Below are 13318 nucleotides of genomic sequence, written 5' to 3' on the forward strand. Positions count from 1 at the left end.
TTCTTTTCCAAATAAAAGTCTCAAAGCATAATAAATACATTTTTCATCCCACTATGAATCTAGCTGTTCTGTGAAGGAATCATAGGTTTGTTGGAGAACATTAGTGCACACACAGCATCATCCAACAACGAACACGTTATAGGAACTGACAGAGTGGGCAGAGAGAATCAATAAACAGAAAAGCAGCCAAGAGGTGCTCATTGACTATGGAGGAGATGCAGAACTCCACAGCACAGGTGGAAGTAACTGTTGACAGAACAAGTACTATTCATGCACTTCACAATCTGGCAAGAGTGGCAAGAAAAAAGACATGGTTCCTTTGATGTCAAAACCTGATAGAGACACATCCTAACAGACTGCATTTCAATTACAGTGATAGTTTTTTTTTCTACCAAGTACTGACTGCACACCACACTTTTCAGATATTTGTTTGTAAAAACATTTGAAAACATTGTAAAATCGCTTGCACTTGTATAGTGCTTTATGAAGCCTAGAGGACCCCAAAGTGCTTCACACTACAGTCATTCACCCATTCACAAACTGATGGTGGTAAGCTACTGGATAGTAGCCACAGCTGCCCTGGGGCAGTCTGACACAAGCGAGGCTGCTGTGCACCGGCGCCACCAGGCCATCTGACCACCATCAGCAGGCAGGGTGGGTGAAGTATCTTGCCTAAAGACACCACAACAGAAAGTGGAGAGGGGATTGAACCAGCAACCCAACAATAGATGGGTGAACTCCTACCACCATCACCACCATATTATTCAAATACAAAATAGAAGCTCATGCAGTATATTTGCTACTTAATGAGGGAGGTGATTACATTTAACAGATTCTTGTGGTGGTTACATTTGTTTCCCTAATTAAACAAGCTAAAGATAATGAAGATTAGAGGGGAAGAGTAAAGCAATGCATTAGAAGGCCAGAGAAAAAGCTTATCTCAGCAGCCAATGTCTGTTCCGTTGGACTGAGCAGTCGGTAATGAATAGTCTCCTGAGAGGACAGATTAGCCATTCATTAATATATTCTGCTCTGTGGTGGCAGACAGGAAGGTGAGACCACTACTGACTTCGGAGTCCCCCCCAGTGCCATACAGCAAGACCGAAGAAGATAGATGTTTTTTATGTGACACCTGCAGATGGAACAAGACTTAATGTGGCCCTACTGAATGTACTCTGTGGTGTCATTTGTTACGGCACATGCTGAGGTTTTAAACCACACCTGTCTCATGGTGCACACCCTCAATGCCAGAATGAATTGATTGGTCTGGGCCATCTCCCCAGAGGTTTGATTTAGAGGTGGCCTTCTCCTGATGTCCACTTTTCAAGGATGTTCTCAACTTTTTTTTCCTTCTTCTTTGCTATCAAAGGACTGAAAGTTAAAAGCCCTGCATACCAAATTGCATGTCAAGGATTATTAACTGAGAGGCTGACAGACGGGGAACTGTAATAAAGATCTGTCATACTTTGCTGGGTGTTGAAATGAAATAAATTACATCCTTTAAAATGCTGTACCTGAGCCAGTGACATAAAAATGGGGACAGAGAAATTTAAATATGATTGAACACTGTGTAATCTCTACATGCAGGATACATGAAAAAACTCTGCATATATATATAATGCAATAACTGCATGGCTGTCTGAGTAAATTTCAGACAAAACAGTCCTGCTCTGGAAAGAAAACTGTAAAATTGATCTCATTTGTTGCTGGGAGGTCATTTTAATGGGCATGCCGGCATGTCTCCCAAGATTTGCAGCTGCCTGGAATCAATTCTTTCTGCTCTAGATTAGATCCTAACATGGTCAGAAAGGGGTATAAGAGCTACAGGAGTCCAGTCAAGGCAACACCAGGCAAATCATTTCAATCTAGAGGTCTTTTCCTTCTGCTGTAGTGGTCACACTGACTGACAATTAAAGAAAGATGCTTTTAGAAATGGGAGCTAAACTCAAAATTCTTGAAACTTTAAAAAGGAAAATGAGAAAATGAAGAATGAAACAAATCTACGTTCAGATAATGGAATACACAGAAAACACATAGCAATAAGATATTACTATCATAGGTAGGATTTCTCACCAAAACAAAAGTCATGCAAGATTCCTCTTTTTGCAGTTCACTATTACACTGCTCACAACAGGGACTTGACCCACTCACTCATTCTGGTAATAACATTTCCTGCCTGCTGCTCATATTACAGCATGAAAAATGCTAATGAAAAATTAAATCCCGTGAACTCATTTGTGTTAAACAGGAAGAACTGGAGACATTGGTCCTGGCTGGAGATAATTATGACAGAGTAGGACTGACAGTGCAGTTCTGATGTCTGATGGACCTTGCAAACTTTTACTTAACTTCACAGTTGTAAAATACTCAAAAAGTGGTCTTTCACATGAAATCTTTGTGATAAAAATAAAGTTTTTGATCATAGCAAGGAAAACTATAACAAAGTTCATGGGGTATGATTACTTTTAAAGTCCTGGTATCTTTGTTGTTTAACATATCACCAGGCATATGAATTGTTTTTAAATAATAATAGTAAAAATGTGAAGTTTTAAATAAGTCCAGGTTCTAGAAAAAACAAAAAACAAAAAACAAACAACAACAAAAAAATCATTGTTTAACTTTAACTGATCACACTGTCAGATTTTTAGCATGGTGAGCAAAATAGGACAATAATAATAATACAAAAAACATCCCACTCAGTAATGGAAAATTTCCTGGAAATCTGATTATACAACAGCTATAGGAAAGATGTTATCGACCTGTCTGTGAATGGAGTTATCATGGTCTTACTGTATCTTTTTAGCTGTTACTCTGTAGCAGTATTGGGCCAATGACATCTGTACATTTGACAGAAATTACCTCTCTGTGATTCAATTGTCTGTCTGTTACCATCAAACCAAATCTCCAGGGACATACAATGGGAGTATCATGTCTCTGTTATCTGTGGGACCTTGGGGAGGATAAAAACCTCGTCCTAGATCCCAGATATCCCATTGTGGGGAGATTTGGGCTAAGATGGTGAAGTGACTGATTGCAGAGGATCCGTGTGGACATGCTGCTAATGATGCAGGGCAAAGATAATCAACTAACGCCTGCTTGCATGGCCAGAACTTACTCCAAAATAAGTGAAATAGATTGGATGTAGAAGTACATTTCCCAGATGGAAATTCAACCATCCATCATTCAGCTGAAAGCAAATACTTACAGGTGGAAATAGATACTGTGTTTGAAATTGATGGAGCAGCTCTTATTTGCACCAACACATGGGCATTCTGCCTTTTTCCTGTCTTATATTTGGTACTGTGAATTGGAATAATATCATTTTTCTCAGAAGTGAAGAGGTTTACAGACTTTTTACATCATCAGTGATGCACGGCCATGAATATGAACACTGAGTCACAAGAAAACAATGAAATAGCCTATCGAAAAGTTTTCATCCAGGCAGTCAGATAAACTATAGAATGCACAGTGTTACACAACTTTCCTTAATTTCATTGCCTAAATATTTTTGATGCAAAAACCTCCTTTTGGTGCATTTATGTTTTCATTTGAATATGAGTGTTTTTGGAAAATAGTTGGATTCATTACCAACAGTCGTCATTTTTTTTGTCTTTTACAAGAAATTATTGGGGTTTTTCTCAAGTATTTAATTGTAATATTTGGATTTCTGAAATCATAGCTAGATGTGCTACAACATCGTCCATATAAAGTAATACCTTCCTTTGCTTGTACCTGTGATTCAAAAACTTATGACTGAAAAACACTGTTTTACAAGTATTTTCCACATTTATTGATGTTTCATATTTTTAAGATTCTTTTGATTGTCTTTCTCTGTAATATCTGGGCCTTGCCTATCTTTATAATTTTATGGTTTGCTGATGTTGACTCCTTTTTTGGTTGCTTATGCCTCCAGTGTCCTCGTAGACTTCATAAAGGGTTAAGACAAGATAAGACATATTGTTAGAAGCTAATTAGGGGCATTACCATAGTAGCTTGGACAACAATCACAAGGTAGCAAAAACAGAGAAGACTTCCTTCTCTAAACCTGGTTCTGAAATAAATGTTCTATGGCCAAGAACACCTAAATATCAGTCCTTACGCATGTCACAGGAACCTAAAGCCACAGGCATCTGGACAAAATGATAACTTGTGTCATGGCTACACTGTACACAAATACATACTGACAGATATGGCCTCATCATTAATCATGCACCAGAAAATACGGACAAATACATTAACATCACAGTGATCAGTTACATGGAAAATTAGGTTTTAATATATCCTGGTATGGCTGCAAGAAAACACAGACACACACACAAGAAAAATGAAGAATACCGTCATGTCAATGTAGCCAGGTTAAGATACTGGAATTATGCTGTTCACAGGTATATCAGTCACATAGCTCCTCAGAATCGAATACTTCCTATCCAAGGAGATACAATGACTTTACAATGGTGTATAAGTTTTTGGATTCTCCAAAACTGAGAGGAAATTATTTTCTAATTCCAAAAGCATGACTTTAATCTAAAAGGAAGGAGTGAACAAAAAGAAGTGGCCCAGTCCTCAGGACCTGCTTTAGGATCAGGGAACTTGACCAGCACCACAGTTATGTGACTATACAGGTCACATAACCTAATAAAGTGATTCTTTAAATGTGCCTTTAACATTTACATTTTTAATTTTTTTTGACAAGGAAAGTAGAACTGACCAGCACTACAAGAAAGCACAGAAAAGATATTATAAAGCAACTTCAACATATCAAATTAGCTCTCTATCATGCTGGGTCAAAAGTAAAAAAATAAAATGAAATAAAAAAAATAGTTTTCAGAGCAGATTTAAATATGCTTTCAGGAAAGTCATGTTTAATATGCACTGGCAGTAAATTCCAGAGCTTTGAAGCTGCCGTGGAAAAAGTTCTGTCTCTTTCTGAAGTGTCTTTGGTACATTCAGGAAAAAGTGATCTGTTGACCTGAGGAGCGATGTAACTGCAAAAGCTCAGAAAGGTAGAACGGGGCAAGATCATTTGAAAATTACAAACATGCACACATTTAACACCGATACATAGACCGTGGGTAATTTAGTGGAGTGCCTTGACCAGTGGCACATCGATATGTGGGTGAGTAGTCTTCTTGCAACCTTCCAGTTGCAAGAAGACTACTAAGACAAATATAAACTTACTGGCAAACTGAACAGGCAAGCAGTGCAGTGAGGCTAAAACAAGGATTATGTGCTCTTTCCATGTATTCATTTATTATTCTGTACAATGATTCCACCAATTACAGTATATGACCTTCAAAGTCCATTTACAAACAAAGAATTATGCTCAAAACTTGTTTTAAAAATAAATTAATGTCCAAGTAGAAGGTAGAAAACAATAAAGAAGTAAGAAGTGCAGCTTAATATTTCAAATTAAACCAAAATGTTTTTGCTGGAGTGGTGCTTTGCAGAAAGCTGGATGTTTGTAGACAGTTTTGACCTTTATTACCAACTTGGCTTGTATACCAAATCATTGGTGCAGGAAGCATAAATGTCACATTTTTAGGGTCATTCATATAGAAATAATTCTGTAGTCTTTTAAAAGTAAGAATGTTTTACAGGCAGCAAGGAAATGTAGTTTTGTTGATTCATCGCACAGCCTATTCCCACCATGCCTACATGTAAATAAATAAATTAGCTCTGATCCTTGCTAACATTACACATTAATACGTTATTATTTGTTTTTTTTAATACGTTATTATTTGTTGTTGGCAGATTTTAAAGGTTCTGGAGGCTATTGTCTAGCAAAAATATTCAGTAGTTTTTTTGTTACATACATTTACTTTAAAATATATTTATATCGTTATTATGTTACATTTGTATATTTGTGCCATTTTGATTGTCCAAAATTCAGCATTTATTTGATATTTGACAGGAGAAAGAAATGACAGTAGAATCTCTCTGCTATAAAATGTGACTTATGACTTTTTCATTCCCAGCTGAATGATCAGGTTATGTCCAAGTGCCCCTCCTTGCCGTCGGACTGCAGACGAAGATGAGAGCATTGTCCGTGGCTTGATTAGATGAATGCTCTAATCAGAATATTAAAATTAATCATGTCACTGTTCATTTCCAAAATGGCCTCCACCATGATGCAGTCTATTTCCAAAACAGAAAAGAGGCAGCAACATGAAGATGGACGTGCAAATAAACTTGGAAATATATTTCACCAGGAGTTATTTGGTAATTTGTCACAAAAAAATGTTTTTTATCCTAAAATTCCTGACTGATCTACTTTGAAATATTTTTAGACAAATTGGTGAAGCCATGTGCTGACCACATCTAAACCCTGACTGGTGTCTTTGTCCAGCAGAGAACTACATATAGAGGTTACTGACTGGTCCACAGGTAGAGGAAAATTGGATGTGTCACAGCCTGCAGGGTTCCAGATGGTGTGCTTCTCCCCTTGAGACCCTCTCCTTCATGAAGTTTCCACTGTGATGAGAATCTGGGTGGAAACAGTTATCTGCCACACACAGCTTCTCAGCAGAGTCACCATATGTCTTTACCTTTTCTCATTTCACAGCATCCCTTCTCATCCCCCAGTCCACCATCTTCCCAGGACAAGAAAGAAGCACAGCGAGACAAGTTGTCTCTTCAAGTTACGTCAAGGCATTTTGACACAATCACAGTAATGGACCTGTAAGTCACAGGTGTTAAAAAATTTAAAGCTGGCTTCGAGTTTTAGGGTGTCTTCTTTCTGTGTGTGAATGCTGAGGTAGGTTAGTAAGTTTAAATCCAGTAATATTAAGCTAAATGTTTATAAACTCTAATTAGTAGGGTCGGGACTTGAACACATTAATTAAATTAATTAATTACAAAGATTTTAAGGCTTCTCTTGGCCCACTGGGTTTTAACTATTGCTTTAAAAACTGATCTGTTGTAAGAGCTGGAATAGACTACTGGTGGGAATAGACAATTGTTGTGTGCTGAATAACCTAACTAACAGATTAAAGACAACAAATATCTTTGTTGTTGAGCTAAATTCCACTCAAAATGTTGAGCTAAATTGTTCTGTTTGTATACATTATCTTGTGCTATTTTAAATGATTATCACTTCAATTTTTAGAGTTACTTTTTAAAAGCCCATCTGGGGACAAGTGCTGCGAATTAGCTGTTGCTATTGCACCATGATGCAAACATGGGACTGCTGTTTTATTCAGCTTGTCTATGTCAATGTGTGTCTGTCCCTATCAAATTATCTTGTGGAAAAAATATCCATGTATTCCAAAATTTAACAGCAAAAACATATTGCTTATTTTGTCAATATGTAATTTCCGATTAGGATGTAGTTCATCAATTACAAATTTTGCAATTAATGCAATTGAAAATTTTAATTGTGTTCCTCTGCTACCAATTAGCTATCAAAAATCTGTAGATTTCTGTCTATTTGTTAAGATTACAATCAGCATTAGCAAAGAAAAACAATCATTTTTTCTCTACAAACTAATTATCAACTGGAAAATGGTCTGATTAGGAAATACATATCCAATATATTATTTAACTTAAATGGAGGCTTACATTTATGAAAAGTTTCTTGGTTTCTCATCAACCTACAGAAAGAGGTTTTATGCCCTAATATGCAAAGAGCTAGCATATAACTTTAACTCAAGGGAAACATAACCGAGAGATGAAACAAAGAGTCCGTTTTCAGCACCAGGGCTGTCATTGGCTGTTTAAATTTTATAGCTCCAACTAGGATTTGAGCTCATGCAATCCCCCATTTCCCATTTCTTGGCTCATATAGGTCAGAGTGGGTCACTGGACAAACAGCTGGCTTACTTGGCTCAGAGGTCACTCTGGGGTAGACAGTGTCTGCTCTAACAGTGTATTGAATGGTTGAGTGGTTTCAATTTTGAAACACACAGGGACTGAATTATTAAAACGACAAAGGGAAAACTCGCTACCCTTAAACTGAAGGGTGTAGAGAGGAAAAACAACTCAGAACCTCACAGGAATTATATAGAAAAAAAAGACATTCATATAACATGGAGGGGAGTGACTCATTGAGGCAATTATTTTTAATGAATTGAGAGCTTTTATATAACCTGGCAGGACAGTAGGACAGGAGATCACGAAAACACTTGTTTCTCACTGACTGAGTTAGATTTTTACTAAAATCTAGAAAATACCATTCAAGCTGTCCTGGAAAAAGAGATTTCTTGTTGGTTAACGGTCAAATTCAGGGTGCTTAGATACTATATTTGGCTTCATTCAAATGATGCAATCTTTTGATGATAGAACTTGTTTCAGTGGCGCTTGTTTGAACTCTGTTACACATAACAGTAAGAAAGATAAGTGGTTGGACAGTTAGGAAGCCATCCATCCATCCATCCATCCATCCATCCATCCATCCATTGTCTTTACACCCTTATCCCTTGGTGGGGTCGGGAGGGGTGCTGGTGCCTATCTCCAGCTAACGTTCCGGGCGAGAGGCGGGGTTCACCCTGGACAGGTTGCCAGTCTGTCGCAGGGAAGCGATACAATCAAGATTAAATAAAGTGATGGCAAAAATGCAATAAAACCTGTCATTTAAGTTTGCTTTTGGATTGTGTTTTCCAGTAACTTAGGAGGCAACCTCTCAGAAGTTGTGTGAAGCAGGGATATTTCAACCACAGAAGAGAATCAAGCTATAAACATACCTACAAATGGGAGCTTACACCCAAAGAAGGTTTTTTTTTGTTGTTGTTGTTGTTGTTGTTTATGGTACAGGTACTGACATTGCTACATATTAAGCAAAAATGCTAAACAATCTAAAAAAAAAATAGTTTGAAAACTTCAGCTTTTCTTTTAGTCTTGCTCAGTCTTGCATGAGTAACATGGACATTAACATTGAATTGTCTGACATTTTTAATTTAAATTTGATATAAAATCAATGTATTTGAAATAATCCAAATGAAACCCTTATTTTTATTTCAAAAATACAAAAGAATAAAGTGTGTTCTTACAGATCAATCTGTGAGTTTTCTTCGGTTTTTCATGTAAGAATTAGTAAAAGCATGATATGCATTGCTAATTTTGACAAATCAATTTTTACTCCTGCTAGAACCAGGTAAGCATAAATAACTGCCAGTATGCGCTTCCCATTTCAGATTTCTTTGACTAATGCCCAAAGCCAGGCACTGGTATGATTTAGATGATATTTGTCCTTTTAGTTAATTGTTTTAAGCTTGTTCTCATTCTCACTCATGTCAGTCTGTCATGGTGCCTTGCTGGACCCATGTCAGTATTTGCATTAGGATGGATAGATTGGCGGTGGTGAATGCATTTACGAGACCTCCTCCATCTACCCACTTCTCATATTGCCAGAACAGCAGTGCCACAGAAAGTAAATAGATTTTGGCTTGAATATAATTAGGCAGCAGTTTACTTGGTTAGTGCAAGAGAGGAACAACAGATCCCACAGAGCAGAGATGCTCCACAGATAACCCTTATCCATTTAGGCTCTGCCACACTCTGCACAAATCCACTACATTTTAAACTTGTAAAAATCTGTATGACTTTAAATATGAAAAAAGAAAATAGAAAAGAAATATTTCTTTCAGTAAAATATTTAGAGTTATGCACAAATAGATCAACAAAGATTCAACCCGTGTGTTCCAAACAGATCTCTTGGTCTGTAAACTCATACACTTACGTTTTTCATGTTGTGTCATTGTAATGACACTGTTATTAAAAAACATATTAATAATTTAAAAAAAAAAAAATAATTTTCCAAAATTTTGGGACTTTGTTCAAACATTTTGAGTGAAAGGTACTAAAAAGACATGTAATTTTTTATGGAACTGTGAATCTAAATGGATATTTTCACTCTCCACAGGCACCATGTATTCTCCATAAGCACCATGTATTCTCCATAAGCACCATGTATTCTCCTGATAAAGGTTACAAAGATATCCTGAAATCTATGCACCCAATAGTTTTTGCATGAATTTGTGCATGTGTACCAGTTTTACACCTGAATTGATTCAGCATGAGGAGTTTCTGGTGTGGCAGGAGTCTCTGCAGTTCAGCCAGCAACAAGTAGCAGAGGCTCAGTTAAATGCCTCACAGACGATATGAGTAAGCTTTAAGAAGAAAATGAAAATATGTTACTATTAAATATGTTACAAAACTTTCTTAACATAATAAAGTTAAGAAATTCTTCCCATTTTTGTTCAAATCGTATTGGGAAAAACTATGCTAAAACAAGTATGACCTGTCATGTTAGCTAAAAATAACATAGGTGTATCATAAAAATGAAATATTTTCTAGGCTGGACTTGTCTGATTATATTTTAGGATTCTGACAAAGCCCAGCTTTAGATTCAATGAATTTGACAGAACAACATCCTCTGTAAGTGAAATTCATTTTTCTCAGCTGTGCTGTCCATACGAGACATATTGTCTTCCACAGCTACCATAAAGCCTCTGTCCTGGATATGAACATTTGTCTCTGCCTCTGTTCCCATGCTTGCTGTCTCCCACAGGAATAAACTGTACATATTGCTCCTCCATGGGGATGGCACTGCCTTGTCTGACAAACAGCCTTGCTGTATTTGGTGACTCAGCAGTAAAAGTAGTTGAGAAATGGTCTTGGATCCAGGGTTGAACACAGCCTGATCACTGAGAACAAATGGGTTTGACATTGAGGTGTGTTGTTGGTTTTCAGGGATGATCAAATTTAGAAATTCAGTCAGGCTATAAATACAGACAAAGATTGTTAATAAGGATTTAGAATGTTAAACAACCTGTCGCAATAATATATAAAGCGGGTAAGCATTGCTTTTTTTGTCTGATATGCAAGCCAATTAGTTTGATTAGGGAATTGCTGCCTCTCAGTGACACATTGCAATTTGCTGAGACATGTTTTCTGAGACGCCCTAAAATGATGTATTAGATCATCCTGAGAAATTAGAAAATTGGAGCCGTCATGGTGCCCTTTCTTAATGCCAGCTCTGCGGTTGTCATGCAGAAATAATAAAAGCTGAAAATCGACGGAGATGATTTGTTTTTGCTATCTGGGATGAGATGAGGAGACAATGCAGCTTTAATTAACTTTTCATCTTGGGCAGACGGAAGACAGAAGCGAGGGATAAATCATGGAGGACACCAGCTATTTGGCTTTTTGTCACCACAGACATAAGCCATGCTTTTATAAACTACCAGTCAGCCGATCGATCATAAAACTGGGTCAACGGGCCATTAGAATTAAACTACAGAAGTGTGTTTTAGCTCTCATTTTTAATAAAATCTCAGTTTGCTTTCATAAGAAGCTGAAAAATCCACCCTGGCAAAATGATTCATAAAGTCAGTTAATTTAATATGAAGGAAAAACTAAAATATATTTTCAGATTTTTACCTCTGTGTCTCCAGATCATTTGTAAGTCTCAAGATAAGTTAAATGAACTGTAAGAGCAACCTATAAATAACTTTTACATGATAATTCCCAACACTATTGAACACAGTTTTACTATTTCATTACTTTAATATTTCAATGCATCATTGTAATGTAATCAAGTCTTGTATTTATGCAACAAAACAGCCAAGTGTCCGTGTCAGCGCATAGAAATAACCTCTCAGCGCCTGACGTAACATGTAGCAGAATAAGTTAATTGAATTAGGAAGGATGTTATACCACAGCTACCTTTGGTAACATGACGTCCTAACAGTAGAAGACTCACAGACTCATCAATATGTAATCAATACAGGGTGACTGCTCTCTTATCAGATTGGATATTATTGATTGAGTCAGCAACTGAGAAGCTAAACTTACTTCAATAATCATATTTTAGATCAGCACGTAAAAAAAACAACTAATCTGCTTCTTATGTTTATGAAACAATATTGTCTTCTATAAGTAATCCTACTCCTTGAGCTTTTGTAACATTTTATCAAATTACAGCAACAAATGTAATTGTATTTTGGAGGTTTTACAAGGTGGACTAAGATAAGGTAGTGCATAGTTATAATGTTAAGATAGAATTTATAATACAATATAATAATAATAATAACGACCCAATATACTGATTTATTATTGTTACTGTTTAAAGATTTGATAGGTTTCAATAAGAAAACAATAGCTTATTATAAGCAATATTTTTGACTTTGACTACATTTTTGTTTTGTTCTCCTCATAACCTGCGTTGATCCTTCAGCACCAGCTTCATTTTTGCTGACCACAGACCTCTGAAATGAATGATTATGTTTGCCAGACTGGAACCTTGACCTTTCCAAAAGAGCCATTACATTAACAAATCACTTGACAGCATTCAACTCTGCAAAACACTAAAGTAGGTTGTGAGAGTTTATCGCATCCAGATGAAATTTTCTACGCTGTGACTTTATCGGTCAGCATCAGCGGTAATAAATGTTGAAATATACAAGCATCATCTGGCTTTTCAGAGGAAAAAAAGACTTTAGGTCAAAGAAGAATCCTGCTCTTAGTTTATTGCTGGTCAGTCCTGCTTACATCACATCTTGTTCTGCAGCTCTAGGACAACACACTTTATTGACTTTGGAAAAGTGGGTCAAACACTTCCAATTATTTTTAATTTAACCGTCTAAAACCTCTTAATAAATGTGTTAGTTTTGAAGGGGTATGTTTAAACATTTTTTTTGTCAAAGAAAGAAAAACGCCTGCCTCAGCATAGATAGATTATCTAGACACAGTTATCTAACCTGCTTAACCATAAAATATTTACCAGTAGTTGGACACATACACACATTTAACCTGAGTGATGATAGACGCCTAGAATAACAACTGAAGAAATGTTATTTCTTTTGGCAACCATTTTTCCAGACATTGAGCCAACACTGCACCCTACTGGGCATCAAGTAGTACTGCTAAAATATTAAGGTTTTTCAGTAATAGACTGAAGTAAACATTTCAGAAGGTATCATGCCTCTTTGTAAAGTAATCCCTCTGAGCTATCCACAATGTTGTATCAGCACAGTGCTGTATCATTGTTCCATAAATCCTCCAAAATATCTAACTGAAGGAGAGGGACCATTCTGTTAAGTTTGTTAAATCAGTTAAGTCTTATTTGTGAAGTCAGTTTGTGGAGATAACATATCCAAGCAGAAAACATAGATATTCGTGCTCCCAGTGTATTCAGCAGGCCTTTCTTGGGGATAATAAAGCATCCCCAGGTCAGAAGGGATATCATGCCCTCTGGATAGTTCTGACTCATCCTGTTAGGTGTCCCTGAAATCAGACTCTGATACATCATGAATATTTAAACTACCTAAAACTAACACTCTGCAGGTCAATCCTTGTTAGTGACATTACCAAGCCTTTCTTC

Source organism: Poecilia formosa, unplaced genomic scaffold, assembly GCF_000485575.1.
Source record: "Poecilia formosa unplaced genomic scaffold, Poecilia_formosa-5.1.2 Scaffold234, whole genome shotgun sequence".
NCBI classification, from domain to species: Eukaryota; Metazoa; Chordata; class Actinopteri; order Cyprinodontiformes; family Poeciliidae; genus Poecilia; species Poecilia formosa.